The sequence below is a fragment of the Nannobrachium achirus genome (genome assembly GCF_963921795.1).
Source record: "Nannobrachium achirus genome assembly, chromosome: 1".
Classification (NCBI taxonomy): domain Eukaryota; kingdom Metazoa; phylum Chordata; class Actinopteri; order Myctophiformes; family Myctophidae; genus Nannobrachium; species Nannobrachium achirus.
In genome coordinates, this window is record NC_137810.1 from 84,625,047 (window position 1) to 84,635,150 (window position 10,104).

The 10,104-nt window shown below is 40.3% G+C and overlaps 1 long non-coding RNA gene across 1 annotated transcript; it reads left to right on the plus strand.

Annotated features, from left to right (window-relative positions):
• The first annotated feature begins 1,353 nt into the window (after window positions 1-1,353).
• LOC308284487 lies at window positions 1,354-9,591 on the plus strand. The gene is made up of 3 exons (XR_013962018.1): window positions 1,354-1,475; window positions 8,331-8,579; window positions 9,444-9,591. It is a non-coding gene; the product is annotated as an uncharacterized lncRNA (long non-coding RNA).
• The last annotated feature ends 513 nt before the right edge of the window (window positions 9,592-10,104 follow it).

Below are 10,104 nucleotides of genomic sequence, written 5' to 3' on the forward strand. Positions count from 1 at the left end.
GTAACTGACAGTCTGTATGACTGACAACTGTATTGGTATCGCCATGCAGTGCTGTTAAAGGATGGTTAACCCTTTGAGACCTGTTTCAACTATTAAAAATAGAAGATATACAAGCTCACAGTGCTGCACCGCGTTCTGCGCTGCGAGCTTGTAGATCTGCTTTTTTGGAAGAAAAAATAATAATCATGACAATTTGAGCAAGTCTTTGAATATACTGACCCAATTCTATAAATATCTCCAACGTTTCTGAAAAACCTGTGTTTCTATGTCAGTGGTGCTCAAACATTTAACATTTTATATCAAGGACCCCAATCTCAAAATATTACAGAGACCCACAGAAGCAGAATTTGAGTTACAATCGCTTTAATGATACCATGATACTTTATGTACTGTGTGGGTCAGATTCTGTCACCTGCCCTCACTGGCCTCGCAAGGCAGACTACCGTTTGACGTACAAACTTGTGGGTGGTGTCACTCTTGTGATTGGCTGCTGCCCCTTGTGACGTGGGTTTAGCTGCGAGGGCCCGGTCATTGCTGCTTGCAGCTTTAATTATATATATTATTCGTTACCTTTCTTGTTGTACCTTGCTCTTACTGTACTTACTGTACTCTATACTCTGTTCTTGTTTATTATTTTTATCGTTTTCATACTTCTCTGTAACTTTGTAAATAACCTTATACTGCTGTGCTGCCTCTGGGCAACTGATTTCCCCCCTTGGGATAATAAAGGAATCTATCTATCTATTTGACGGTTCAAGCAGCAGCAGCAGCTTGAACCGTCATATCTGAAGACACAAATTGACATGAATCCCCTGGATTAGGCCATTATTTTATACTTGTGACCGGCCTAGTTGAAAGCGGTGATGTGTTATGGTATTCTTATTGCAGGTGTGCCACAGGGGAGGCGTGGCAGGACATCATGCTAGCCAGTCTGCCTGGGAAGCCATGCGATCCAGAGGCCGACTCTGAACCACGAGAGGAGTTCACCTGCAGGAGCAACTTTGCTCTTGTTTATTTCATCAGTTTCTTCATGCTGTGTGCTTTCCTGGTGAGACACACACACACACGCACGCACGCACACACACACACACACACACACACACACACACACACACACACACACTCACACTCACACTCACACACACACACTCGAGTATAAAATCGATTGAGCCAGTGCCATCTAATGAGACTCTACTTTATATTGTACATTGCCTTCCGTTCTGTGCCTTAAGAACAAACACTATCTTATATTTGTGTTCTGAATGAACCTGAACAACACATCAGAGCTGAATAAGTGTGAATCTCTAATTGTCTCCCTGTTTGTGTCTGTCTCTATACTTGTCTATTTTTTCAGGATCCCTGTTGGATGTCATATTCTGATCGACCATCACATCTTCACTAACCTCATCCTCGTCTTCAGCAGCTGCTCATTGGCTGCAGAGGATCCAATCAGAGCGCAATCCTTCCACAACAATGTGAGTCAGATGCAATACAACACAGCATGTAACAAGTTAACACATTACGATACAACATGTAACCTCTCCTTCCTAGATCTGTTTATTGTATTGTGACTTCTAGCTGTCCTCTCTCCTACATCTGCCCCATGTTACACACACACACACACACACACACACACACACACACACACACACACACACACACACACACACACACACACACACACACACACACACACTGATGAGTGGGTGGCAGCTGTCTTCATGCTAGACATGTCCCTATTTATTTACCGCATACACTAATGACTGTATCAGCAGTCATCCTAGTGTTTGCTATATTAAGTTCTCCGATGACACGGCCATTTTGGGTCTTATAGATGATAAGACAAGCACCTCTGTGTATGAGCAGGAGGTAAGCAGTTTTGTACAGTGGTGTGAGGACCATCACCTCACTGTTAACACAAAAAAAACCTGAAGAAATGGTTTTCTATCCAGGTCATGTGGGGGACCACACTCCATTACTCATAAACAATGTCAATATTGCTCAGTTCGATTCATACAAATACTTGGGCGTGCATATTGACAGCAAGTTAGCATGGGATGTCCATGTTAATCATGTGTGTACTAAGATCCAGCGGCGACTTAACTTTCTGCGTAGGCTCAGGGTGTTTGGTGTACAGCAGAGAGTGATGCTGCTTTTCTATCATGCTGTGATCGAGAGTATTTTCCGTTATACAATTTGTGAGTGGTTTGGTAATTTGACTGTGAGGTCAAAAGCACAGATTAATAGACTAGCTGGGATTGCATTGAAGGTGATGGGTGTGAGGGAGCACCTCATCCTTGAGGAAAGTGTAGTTAAGAAAGCTAAGAGAATAATTGCTGACCCCTCTCATGTCCTTCATTCAGAATACAAACTGCTACCCTCTGGTAGACGTTATAGAGTCCCAGTTAAAAACAAGAAAAGACATCTGAACAGATACAAATACTCATTCATTCCCATATCCGTTACTCTGCTAAACTCAGGCCGTTAGTGGGGGTGATGACTCTAGTGTAATGTAATGTAATTTATGCACTTGACCTGTATGTCAGCACTGTGTGTTGTGCACTATTCGTTGTAATTTACTTTCTTTCTGTCCGTCTGTCTTGTCCTGTTGTATTATGTAGCAGCCTGCATGTCCAAGACAAATTTCCCTCGGGACCAAATAAATTAATCTTGAATCTTGAATTAGCAACAGCTGACTAAGGACTAGTCTTTGAACATGCAATCACAACAAACACACGCGCACACACACATGCATGCTACTGCACACATTCTACTGCCAGCCTCATTTAGCTAGTGTTGACCTGTTTGCTTGAAATAAATGTATTGGACAGGCATTTCCATTCCTAGCACGAAGACTGTGCTGGTGGAAACACTGCAGCATCTTAACCGCTTAAACCCCATACTTGGTTGACCGGAGTCCCTCAAAGCTCTATACTAGTGTATTTTCTGTTTTCACTCTACATGATCTGCAAGCTCACAATGAATGGCTTTCCCCAGAATGTGAATGCTGGTGTTTATGTGGTTAATTCAGTGTGCGATGACAGATGACACATTGCAGATGTGCATCATGTGTTACTTTCAGATGAATGTTCACTTTAGAAAGGTTTTAGGTCAGAGATGTACAGTATGTTGCATACTGTACGGATCCTGCCTCTGCTACCCTAAACATGCTGCTCTCTGAACAGTTCATGTCTGAAAACCTTGTGTGTAAATTATGCTCTGGCGCGCGCGCGCGTGTGTGTGTGTGTGTGTGTGTGTGTGTGTGTGTGTGTGTGTGTGTGTGTGTGTGTGCGTGTGCGTGCGTGCGTGTGTGCGCGCCACGAGAGGCCAGCAGATTGCTGGCTTGGCGAAGGCAAGAGCAAAACAAGTAGCAAAGTATTGATCTGTCTCTGCTATTATTGGCAGCTTAGCAGTGTGGAGAAGGAGGTGCTATGTGTACCCATAAGTGCTCAGTATTGATTAACCCTAATATATATATATATTAGGGTATGTGAGAGAAATATGATGAGTTTTGGCAGTTAATAAGTGAAGGGTCCTACTCAGAGTGCAAGAGTTTTTATGAGTTTATTTTTGTATTTTATTTCTCCATAGCGATGGTTGTTCTCTAGGCCAGAGATTCTCAACCTGTGGGTCGGGACCCCAGGAGGGTCACCAAATGTTTTTGGGGGGTCCCCAGATGATTAACTTAATGTGAAACATTGTTTTCCCTTTCAACAGTAAACAAACCTAAATAAAGTTTAAGTGTATAGAGGGTATCTGCACATTTCTAAAGTGACAATTTAAGGACTTTTTAATACCTCTAAAAAGACAAATTAAACATTGGCCAATTTGTCAAATATTAGAGGCAGAAATTGTGAAAATAGCCGATCTACATGCTCACAACGTTGTGAGCATGTAGATCTGCTATTTTCACAATAGAACAGTGTTATACAACTGGTCCCCAGTTAAAATATGATTATTTGGGGGGTCCCCGGCCTGAAGAGGTTGAGAACTTTACTTTACTTTATAGAACCTTACATTCATGACAAATATGTAAATCTTTACCTCTAAGATACGGTTTGTCACCAGTGAAACTTGAGAGAATATCTGATTATAACTTTATACTTGTCGTTTAACCACTTAAACCGCAGCTCTCCCATTCTGGAGGGAACATTAATCAAAAAATAGCCGATCTACAAGCTTACAAGCTGATCTACAAGCTCACAATTTGCTTTTGTAACGGACCCTACACGCAGTTCTGTCAGGTTCTCATCTAGACTGTGGAACCATTTGCACACATGTCTGTATGTCAGGAACTGAACATTTGGGCTTGGTGGAGTTGGTGCATTGTGCTTTTATTTTAGATTTTAGATTATTAGTTTTCTGTATTGTTTTATTGTAACTGTGATATATGGATCTCTCTGGGTCTGAAATAAAGATTGAATTGAATTGAACCACAACGCATTGTGAGCTTGTAGATTTGCTGTTTTTGGTGAAGAGACGTGGTGTGCTTTAATGCTGAAAAAGATCACACCAAGGACAGTTTAACTCAGTTTAATATCTTACTGAGTATAAGGGGTTAAACCCAAGTGATATTGATGAATTATGAGAAAGCCTTCATCTAACTTGGAGTGTTGCAGGCTTTCTGCTTTGTTGCAGATACCTTTCTATATTGATGAGTTACAAATATCATCAAAGTATTCAGAGGCACCCTGGGGTGCCACGACACCCACTTTGATAAACCCTGGTTTAAACTTTAAAGGCCTATGTTGGGACTTTACAGTTGAGTTCAGTTTGTTTTTATCTTGGTATTTTGGACACAAAACGCATAAAAGTGTAATTGATATGGTCAATTCATTGCAGGAATGATTAAACTGTTTCTCTCTCTCTTTCTCTCTCGGAGAACTTTAGCCAAAACCTTTTTCGGAGAACTTTAGCCAAAAATAGCCGATCTACAAGCTCATTTTATGGTCTGTCACAGCGACACCTGGAGGTGACACGTTACATATATATAGACCCTGTGAGACCCCCACGTGTATTTTCTGTTTTCACTCTACATGATCTGCAAGCTCACAATGAATGGCTTTCCCCAGAATGTGAATGCTGGTGTTTATGTGGTTAATTCAGTGTGCGATGACAGATGACACATTGCAGATGTGCATCATGTGTTACTTTCAGATGAATGTTCACTTTAGAAAGGTTTTAGGTCAGAGATGTACAGTATGTTGCATACTGTACGGATCCTGCCTCTGCTACCCTAAACATGCTGCTCTCTGAACAGTTCATGTCTGAAAACCTTGTGTGTAAATTATGCTCTGGCGCGCGCGTGTGTGTGTGTGTGTGTGTGTGTGTGTGTGTGTGTGTGTGTGTGTGTGTGTGTGTGCGCGTGTGCGTGCGTGCGTGCGTGCGCGCCACGAGAGGCCAGCAGATTGCTGGCTTGGCGAAGGCAAGAGCAAAACAAGTAGCAAAGTATTGATCTGTCTCTGCTATTATTGGCAGCTTAGCAGTGTGGAGAAGGAGGTGCTATGTGTACCCATAAGTGCTCAGTATTGATTAACCCTAATATATATATATATTAGGGTATGTGAGAGAAATATGATGAGTTTTGGCAGTTAATAAGTGAAGGGTCCTACTCAGAGTGCAAGAGTTTTTATGAGTTTATTTTTGTATTTTATTTCTCCATAGCGATGGTTGTTCTCTAGGCCAGAGATTCTCAACCTGTGGGTCGGGACCCCAGGAGGGTCACCAAATGTTTTTGGGGGGTCCCCAGATGATTAACTTAATGTGAAACATTGTTTTCCCTTTCAACAGTAAACAAACCTAAATAAAGTTTAAGTGTATAGAGGGTATCTGCACATTTCTAAAGTGACAATTTAAGGACTTTTTAATACCTCTAAAAAGACAAATTAAACATTGGCCAATTTGTCAAATATTAGAGGCAGAAATTGTGAAAATAGCCGATCTACATGCTCACAACGTTGTGAGCATGTAGATCTGCTATTTTCACAATAGAACAGTGTTATACAACTGGTCCCCAGTTAAAATATGATTATTTGGGGGGTCCCCGGCCTGAAGAGGTTGAGAACTTTACTTTACTTTATAGAACCTTACATTCATGACAAATATGTAAATCTTTACCTCTAAGATACGGTTTGTCACCAGTGAAACTTGAGAGAATATCTGATTATAACTTTATACTTGTCGTTTAACCACTTAAACCGCAGCTCTCCCATTCTGGAGGGAACATTAATCAAAAAATAGCCGATCTACAAGCTTACAAGCTGATCTACAAGCTCACAATTTGCTTTTGTAACGGACCCTACACGCAGTTCTGTCAGGTTCTCATCTAGACTGTGGAACCATTTGCACACATGTCTGTATGTCAGGAACTGAACATTTGGGCTTGGTGGAGTTGGTGCATTGTGCTTTTATTTTAGATTTTAGATTATTAGTTTTCTGTATTGTTTTATTGTAACTGTGATATATGGATCTCTCTGGGTCTGAAATAAAGATTGAATTGAATTGAACCACAACGCATTGTGAGCTTGTAGATTTGCTGTTTTTGGTGAAGAGACGTGGTGTGCTTTAATGCTGAAAAAGATCACACCAAGGACAGTTTAACTCAGTTTAATATCTTACTGAGTATAAGGGGTTAAACCCAAGTGATATTGATGAATTATGAGAAAGCCTTCATCTAACTTGGAGTGTTGCAGGCTTTCTGCTTTGTTGCAGATACCTTTCTATATTGATGAGTTACAAATATCATCAAAGTATTCAGAGGCACCCTGGGGTGCCACGACACCCACTTTGATAAACCCTGGTTTAAACTTTAAAGGCCTATGTTGGGACTTTACAGTTGAGTTCAGTTTGTTTTTATCTTGGTATTTTGGACACAAAACGCATAAAAGTGTAATTGATATGGTCAATTCATTGCAGGAATGATTAAACTGTTTCTCTCTCTCTTTCTCTCTCGGAGAACTTTAGCCAAAACCTTTTTCGGAGAACTTTAGCCAAAAATAGCCGATCTACAAGCTCATTTTATGGTCTGTCACAGCGACACCTGGAGGTGACACGTTACATATATATAGACCCTGTGAGACCCCCACGTGTGTGTGACTCCTGGTCACGTGACCCCCAAATCGTCACAACTCCGTTCCCCTTTCCAAAGGAGGGGGGGCACTTGGGCTAATTAATGTTCACTCATCAATATTAACATATATAAAATATATAGTTGATTACTGAAAATGGGAGGTCATCCCCTTTAATGAGCTTGTAGATCTGCTATTTTCAAACATTTTGTACTTTTACTTTTGGTTTGATGCCAACACTTTTGTACTTTTACTCAAGTACATTTTGAATTCCAGACTTGTAACAGAGTACATCTACATTGCAGTATTGATACTTTTATTTTAACACCGTCGCACTGAAAGAAGTATAACCAGTGCCATTCTTGATCGAGTGGAGATGCGTGCAGGCTGCTTTTTGGGTCCGTTGTGCTTCACAGCAATCGGTTCAGATGAACTGTAGCCGAAATGGAGTTATTTATAAAAAAAAAATATCCTCCACGTCCCTTCCGGAGTCGCTTAGTCTCGAGCCCTGGTGTGTGTGTGTGTGTGTGTGTGTGTGTGTGTGTGTGTGTGTGTGTGTGTGTGTGTGTGTGTGTGTGTGTGTGTGTGTGTGTGTGTGTGTGTGTGTGTGTGTGTGTGTGTGTGTTTCTGTCTGTGTGTATGTCACCATTGGGTCATTAACTGTAACAGCTGGTGTGTCCATGAGTGTGACTTTTTTCACCTACGACCTTACTGTAACTGGCCCCTGCTTCAGCCCGGGAAAAAGAGTTGGAGAGGCCCTCATTGCGCGCTATAGAGAGCTGGTGCACACTATTTTTTTAACCCGAAACGGCAATATAAGAGGTCCCACTTTACATACGGCACCGACTGAGTTAAGTTAGTTACTTCACCACTGGTCTGGTGTGTACATGTTTGTCATGAAAGCCTATGGCTTGTTTCCATTGGTGTCCTTTTGTACTCGATACATCTTCCTTGCTTGCTTCCTTTCTTTCAAGAAAATATGAATTATTTAACTGTCAAGTACATGTTATACATAGAGTATCATTACTATAACAATGTTGCCTTATGGATCACAAGAATTTTACATCAAACTGCATTACAACACTACAAATAATGTATGTTGGTGTTCCCATGATTTAGAATGTGTGGGTACTTAATTCCTTGCAGCATATGATATTTCCCCATTTAAGATCTGACTATCCCCTTTGATAAATTCTATTATCTTGAAGGTATTAGTTTTTATTTTAATTGTTTCATGTCTTGTGTTATATCTTCATTTATCAGACCATTGATCAGTTCGAGGGTGATGGCTGTGACAACTGTGAGTCATATCTTCAGATGAAGGGGAACCGGGAGATGGTATACGAATGCACAAGTTCCGCATTTGATGGGAAAGAACCGTATGTTTGTTTTCTCAGTGTATTGATTCATTATGACTCTCTATTGTCAACCAATACTGTATATTTTGTGTATTCAGAGTCATTGCAATGATGAGCCCTGACGACAGCTGGGTGGCTAGGTGGCAGAGAATCGGTGAGTATTTTTTTGCACAAATGACACAATCACTACGAAATTGGGTGAAGGAGTCAGTGAAACTTTGCCTTAATTAGTTTGATAATTGAGTAATTACTCTGCTCATGACTATCCATAATGTTTTGTTCTGCAACCTTCCATTAACAAAAGTAAATGGAAAAACACGAACATGCTCAATTAAACCTGAATCCAGAAGTTATGCGCGAACGTCTACTGAGTATCAAAAGACTATTTCTGACCTTGACAGCCCATACATCCAAACAGAAAAGTCCTATCTGATTGCATTAAATTATGTTAAACAATGTTAAACTCACTTTGCCACTCGATATGCGCATACCCTCTATAGGATAATTAACAAATATTAATATTTTGTATTATATAAGGTAATTAACAATGTATTATTTTATTTAACACTTTGCAGTTATTTTGCAGATTTTCATTCAGTTACAGTCACAGTGCAGTAGTAACATTATCAAGCATTATATTCCAGTCCATTCATGAGTGTCCTTGTTGGGTTCTATATTCAGTCCATTTCTCCTGTCTCTTCCAATCTCAAGTTATGAGTTTGTTTGTGCATCACAAATATATCGTCGTTGTCGGATGGAAACCTCGCATCCAAAACCGTTTGTTTTGTATTTATTATTTTAAAAATTATTTTAAAGTAGTGAAAATGGCCGATCTACAAGCACACAACGCCTCACACCTGTTGTTTGACGTGTCAGTGCCAGCTGCTTTGCCGAGAGGATATCATGAGTGTGACATTTTTCACCTACGACATCCTGGAGCTATTTTGACTTAGAACAATTTGTCTAAGTCCGCCCAAATTTGGTGTCAAAAAGAACTAAGACTGCCCTATGTTTGTAGGTCCGGCCCACTGATGCTTTGAATAAGTTAGAGTGAATGTCTCCTGTTATAACACAACCGTCTCAACCTTGAAGAAGACAGAAGGGAGCACCAGAGGATCATTGAGGCATTGAGGATTGTCTCTCCCTGCAGAACTCGAGCTTAGTAGAACAGGTAAGAAATGACAAAACTGGGTTGTTTAATTGTAACAAGCTGTGACATTGTTGTCAGCTTGTAGATCTGCTGTTTTTTAAAGGCTTAGAGGAAAAAACCCTAAAAAAGAGCCTTAGTTGTAGTAACTCCTCAGAGTTACTACAGGGGGCCCGCCATATTTTAACAGGATTTTTTTAATTCTTTTTCTTTTTAGTTTTTTTTACATTTTTGAAACTTTTAATGTTTTTATATAAGGGTTTATGTATTGTACTTTGATGGTTATTAGTATTCTCAGTATTATAACATTTTTGTGTTAGACAGTTATGGTTGATGTCACAATGAAGACTGTCAAGATACATTGACTAGTGACAGCAATGATTGATAATGAGGATGATGTATAGATTACTGTGTTCTTGCTATTTCTACAGTTAAGCTTGCCTGTTTCCACTGAGTAGCCAGAGCATTTATTGCCTCACTTATTCCACTATTCTCTGCCTGCTGATTTATTCTAGCTTACTATAACCTGTAT